The sequence below is a fragment of the Acinonyx jubatus genome, chromosome B2 (genome assembly GCF_027475565.1).
Source record: "Acinonyx jubatus isolate Ajub_Pintada_27869175 chromosome B2, VMU_Ajub_asm_v1.0, whole genome shotgun sequence".
Taxonomy (NCBI): Eukaryota; Metazoa; Chordata; class Mammalia; order Carnivora; family Felidae; genus Acinonyx; species Acinonyx jubatus.
The window spans coordinates 80574725-80581268 of record NC_069385.1 but is presented as its reverse complement, the minus strand read 5'-3'; the positions used below and the strand labels follow the sequence as shown (position 1 = coordinate 80581268).

The 6544-nt window shown below is 39.1% G+C and overlaps 1 pseudogene; it reads left to right on the top strand.

Moving 5' to 3' along the window:
• The first annotated feature begins 2635 nt into the window (after window positions 1-2635).
• Window positions 2636-3658, top strand: LOC106969790 (annexin A2-like; annotated as a pseudogene).
• Window positions 3659-6544: the final 2886 nt, after the last annotated feature.

The following is a 6544-nucleotide window of genomic DNA, read 5'->3' as shown; positions in this document are numbered from 1 at the left end:
ATGCGTGTATTTATCACAGCTGATAAGACACAGCTGAAAAAAAGAATTGGTGAACTTGAGGGTAGAAAATATTCTGACTGATACATAGAGAGTAAAACAATAGAAAATATATAAAAGAAAATAAAGGATATATGGAAAATGGTGAAAAGACCTTTAGGAAAAGGTCATACATGTAGTTGGAGTTTTAGAAGTGAGGGAGAAAGAGTTTCAGAGTAGAAGCTTTGAAGAGACAGGGGATCAGATTTCTTCAAAATGGACAGAAGTTGTCTGATATGTTGCTAAACTCCCTTGAAGTTAGGCCAGCGGTTCAAGAAGAGTTAGGAACCCTAAGCAGGACAAATAAAAAGACAATCCTACTCAGACACATTATAGCAAAAACTTAAAAGTTTTTAAAAGATAAAGTTTTATAAGTCACCAGATAACAACAAACCAGATCAAAAACAAGGCTGATGGTAACAGAAGAAATGGAAGCCAGTAGACAACAGAATGACACCTTCAACATGCTGAAAGATCACTGCCAACCTAAAAGGCTACACCTCGTGAAACTATCCTCTAAAAAATAAGGCAATCAAAATATGAAAAAAATTAAAGAAACATCAAAATGAATTTTTTTCGGTAAAAAGAAAATAATCTTAAATCCAAAGGTAGACTTGCAGGAAAAAAGGAAAGCATACTAGAAAGTGTAAATATGTGGATAAGTAATAAAAGATCATTTACTTTTTACAGACCAAGGATAAACTGCACATAATCAAATATATATGTAGAATTAAAATGCAGGGCAATAGTAACATAAAGATGAGAGGGGCATAAAAGCAGTTAAAGTTCAAAGGCTCAAGCATTATCATAAAATGGAAAAATACTAATTCATATTCAACAGTAAAAATTAAGGATGAATGTTATAATCTCTAGGATAACCTGAGAAAATAACCAAAGAACATCCAACTTAAAAAAAATAAAATCAGGGGCGCCTGGGTGGTTCAGTCAGTTGAGCGTCCGACTTCGGCTCAGGTCATGATCTAGCGGTCCGTGAGTTCGAGCCCCGCGTCGGGCTCTGGGCTGATGGCTCAGAGCCTGGAGCCTGCTTCGGATTCTGTGTCTCCCTCTCTCTCTGTCCCTCCCCCGTTCATGCTCTGTCTCAAAAATAAATAAATGTTAAAAAAAAAAAATAAAATAAAATCAGAATAAACAGAATAATAAAAATTTCTTGAGGACACCGGTTACAGCCACCATGGAGTAACTGATATCAGGCTCATCCTTCTACCATAAACTACCATTACATCTGTACACAAATATATAATTATTTAAGGTACTGGAGGGAAACCAACACGGGGATAAGAATTTTATAATGTGGAAAGCACATAATATTAGCTCACATTAACTCAGGATTTCTCCCTGAGAGAGGGATTTCCAAATATGGCCCAGGAAAATATAGTCCATGTAGAATGGTGGTATCACTGGGTAGAAGAAAAAGAAATCTGATTTGGGGAAGCTGAAGTGGGTGGATTTGGGGGGATAGAGAAATGCAGAAGAAGGATTCATTGAGAAGAAATCCCAAAGTTTTCCATACGAATGTTCCGAGGGTCCTTTACTCTCCTCTAAGCCACAGATGTGCAAGGCAAAGCCTTGAACTGACACTTCACAAACAGTTTAACCAAACTGTTAATATAGCCAGTATACATATTATACATTTTCAATCATTGGTCATCAGTGAAATGCAAATTAAAATCACAGTGAAATATCACACACATCCCCCAGGCTGTCTACAATGAGAAAGACCTCCAAAGGTATTGGCAAGGAATTGGAACACCTGAAACTCTCAGGCACTGTTGATAGATGGGTAAATTGGCTCAATCATTGAGGAAAGTTAACTGGCTTACATCATCACCATAAGAAATGCAAAAGCACATTCATACAAGCTTTTTCTGTAATAACCCAAACTGGAAAAGCCCAAACATTTATCAATAATAGCATGGACAAATAAGTTGTATTTAAAAAAAATTTTTTTTTTACATTAATTTATTTTTGAGACAGAGCGTGAGCGGGGGAGGGGCAGAGAGAGAAGGAGACACAGAATCCGCAACAGGCTCCAGGTTCTGAGAGAGCTGTCAGCACAGAACCTGATGTGGGGCTTGAACCCACGAACCGTGAGATCATGACCTGAGCGGAAGTCAGATGCTTAACCGACTGAGCCACTCAGGCACCCCCAAATAAGTTGTATTTTAATCATACAAAGGAACAACATTCATCAGTGGGTGGTGACAGAAGTCAGATTAGTTTTGTCGACTTTGAATTTTATTTAAATGGGATCATGCAACATGTATTCTGTATACCCAGCATCGATAATGTGGAGGCACATTCATGTTGTTGCATATAGAAATACTACATTTTTTCTCATTGCTGAATAGTGTATTTTTTGTGTGACCTTCTATTTGTTCTGCATTTCTATATGTGTGTGTACATTTGTATATGTAAATACTATATAAATAATCTATATGTATATGATATAAAATATACTAAATACACATTTTTGTGCTATGTTATTTTATGCATATAATATGCATATAAAAGAAAAATGTGCATGTGGCTCCACAACTGGGGACACTGACAGCTCTATGTGCCCAACCCAACTTCTTTCACGATGTCTACTGTTCACAAAATTCTCTGTGAGCTCAGTCTGGAGGGTGATCACTCCATGCCCCAAGTGCATACGAATCGGTCAAAGCATACACCAATTTTGATGCTGAGCATGATGCTCTGAACATTGAAATGGCCATCAAGACCAAAAGTGTGGGTGAGGTCACCATTGTCAAGATTTTGACAAACCTCGCGATGAATGGAGGGAGGATATTGCCTTTGCCCACAAGAGAAGGACCAAAAAGGAATTTGCATCAGCACTGAAGTCAGCCTTGTTCAGCCACCTGGAGACTGTGATTTTTTGGGTCTATTTAAAACACCTGCTCAGTATGATGCTTCTTAGCTGAATGCCTCCCTGAAGGGCCTGGGGACTGATGAAGGCTCCCTCATTGAGATCATCTGCTTGAGGACCAACCAGGAGCTTCAGGAAATTAAAAATCTACAAGGAAATGTACAAGACTCATCTAGAGACCCCATAATTTCTGACACATCTGGCAAAGTCCACAATTGGATGGTTGCCCTCACAAAAGGTAGAAAAGCAGAGGATGGCTCTGTCATTGATTATGAACTGTTTGTCCAAGATGCTCAGATCTCTATGATGCTGGAGTGAAGAGGAAAGGAACTCACGTACGTGCCCAAGTGCATCAGCATCATGACCAACAGGAACGTCACTTCCAGAAAGGATTTGACAGGTACAAGAGCGGCAGCCCTTATGACATGCTGGAGAGCATCAAGAAGGATGTCCAAGGATACCTGGGAAATGCTTTCCAGAACCTGGTCCAGTACATTCAGAACAAGCTCCTGTATTTTGCTGACTGGCTGTATGACTCCATGAAGGGCAAGGGGACTCACAAGAAAGTCCTGATTATTAGAATCACGGTCTCTCACAGTGATGTGGACATGTTGCAAATTAGATCTGAATTCAAGAGAAAGTATGGCTAGTCCCTGTACTGCTGCATCCAACAAGACACGAAGAGTGACTACCAGAAAGCACCTGCTGTACCTGTGTGGTGGGGATGACTAAGGCCCACGAAGGTGTGAGAGTCCAGGGTGGTGCTCCTTCATTTCCAGAAAACAGTTCTAGAAAATAGTTTGTGACTAACAGTCCCTTTGTGGGACTGAGGATGACATTGACATTTCCCCCGCTCCATCCTTCTTTCAGTTAATGGAGCACTGCCTGCCTCTCATACCTAGTCTTTCCTTTTAGCCAAAGAAATGAACATGCCAACAAGCTGGAAGCGAAATCTATGATGTGAAACACTTTGCCTCCTGTGTACTGTGTCATAAACAGATGAATAAACTGAATTTTACCTTATAAACAAGTAAAAGTAAAATGTGCATGTATACATATAATAAGTATAATATATAATAAAATGCATACAAATATAAGATGTATATAACAATCATTTATTTTAAAATGTTATTGTGTTAATATTCTGATGTTCACATTAAATAAAATACTAGACCAGAATAGTTATGATTGGCCAGTTAAGAGTTAATTACATGCTATGAAAAAATAAAGGAATCAGTGAAATCTGTCTGGGTTTGCTTTCAAGCAAACAATGTAGGGACCAAAGGCAGGCTGCCCCAGGATGGGCTACTTTGGCATGAACACTATATTGAGTTAAAAGTAATCAAAACCCAACAGATGCAGGAAAAACCCTCTTCCTGATCTTCCACTGCCTAAATTTACATTTGTAAGGAGAGCCAGTACCAGGAATAGAGCTATTAACAGAGACTCCCCTTTACCTAAGAAACTTATTTGCATAACAGGGCAAACTTTGTTTTTTTAAAACCTCTCTTTTCACCTTCCTGCTAATGGCCTCCTCCCCTTTATGTCCTCAGATCCTACCCCTGTCCTTAGCTCTTATAAGTTTCCTGTTGCCTCATTTCCTTTGGAATTTTATATCTGTGTGAATTCCCCATATGTATGCTACTAAATTTGATTTTCTCCTCATGTCAATTTGATTTTAAGTGCAGCTAGCTAGAAGGACCATCGTGCAGAGGAAGGTCTTCCTCCCCAACAATGCTAAGTAAATCCTCACTAAATGCTAAAAACTGCCATAATTCCCTTCTTTTGCAGTAATGAGAATGACAGTCTGAGAGACGAACTTTTGTCCTATTTTCTAATTTTTCATTCCTCTTTTTCACACATACCACATCCAATCCATCAGATATTTTGCCAACTATACTTTCAAAACATGTCTTGAATATTACTTCTCAATAGGTCCATCACTACAAGCCTAGTCTAAACCATTAACCAAGAGGATGGAAGAATGTAAGGAAATACAAGGGGAAAAAGTATTACCCCCGAGATGGTAAACACAGGACTCGATCCCACTCCTTAATCTGAAGAGGTCATTGAAGGGGGCTGTTCTAGGACTGAGAGGGATGTTTGATAGGAATTTGATCTTGATTTAGGAATTCAGCCAGTTGGAGGCAGTCACTCTTGAGAAGTAAGAATGAGGAAGAAATATCCTGAACTTACCTTTCTACCTCAGTTCTTTGTGCATGCTCCCCATTGGCTGGCCATATGTCAATAGAACCTTTTGATGTGATCCACAGAGGCCATACAGGCATAGAATAAGGTAGAAGATGGTGGAGAGTAAATCCAGAATAAGGCAATGTATCTCCTAGTGGAACTTTTCAATTCCACTGTTGTTTCCTTTTATTCTATTTTCCACAAAGCAACCAGAGTGATTTCCCTAAAGCCTAAGGGAAATCATGCCATTGGTCCCCTGAAGACCTTTCAATCGTTTCCAGTTTCAAGCAGAGTAAAATCTAAAGTCCATCTAATGGGCTACAAGGCCCTAATGGACCTGGCCCTATCACCACTTCTTTGGCTTTATCTCTAGTTATTCTCCCTCTTGGGCAAGATCCTTCAGTAACATGGCATCTTTTCTGCTTCTCAAACACATTAGGCTCACTCTCAAACCAGCATATCTGTCATTAATATTCTCGCTGGAATCCTTCCCCTTGCCTTCCACATATATTCCTGGTTCTTTACTTTCTTCAGTTCTCTGCACAAATATAAAATTGCTTCTCAACATCACTCTCTAACTGTGCTTTTTAATGTTTATTTTGAGAGAGAGAGACAGAGAGAGACAGAGCGTGAGTGGGGGTGGGGCAGAGAGAGAGGGAGACACAGAATCTGAAGCAGGCTCCAGGCTCTGAGCTGTCAGCACAGAGCCCAACACAGGGCTTGAATTCATGAACTGCGAGATCATCACCTGACCTGAAGTCGGATGCTCAATGGACTAAGCCACCCAGGTGCCCCTCTATCTCTGCTTTTTTTTATTATTTCTAGCACTTAACTGTATCTGGCGCCTGTTTTATAGTTGTTTGTTCTTTACCTTCCACTCTATTTTGGACTGCAAGTTTTATAAAAGGAGGGGCATATTTTTTCTCTGCTCTATCCCTAGGTCCTAGATCAGTGACTCACACATAGTAGGCACATGTATCAGTAAGGAAAGGTTAACTTCTATAATGAACAACCACAAATTGCTACACTAAAATGTGTTTCTCAGTCATATCACAATCCATGTAAGTCATTGTAGGATTACTAAGGCACCTGATGGCTAAACAGCAAACAATCTAGAGATACATCCACATAGTTAGACTATGGAAATGATTCATAAGAATTTCTAAGAAATTTCTAGTACATAAAGAATAATGAAGCTCTGAAACTTCCACCTTATTTTTAAAGGGTCAATACCTTCCCTAATCCCAGAACATAACCTTAATTAAGAGAGAAAAGAAGTGAGAGAAAGAGAATGGAGAATGAAGAAACAGGGTATTTATGTACAAGCTTATATTAATATATTCATTCTCTCTTCTTATTATTACCTATGATGACACTAGGGAGCAGAAAGGGACGTTATTCTCCTTTCTTTCTGAGTAAAATAATTAT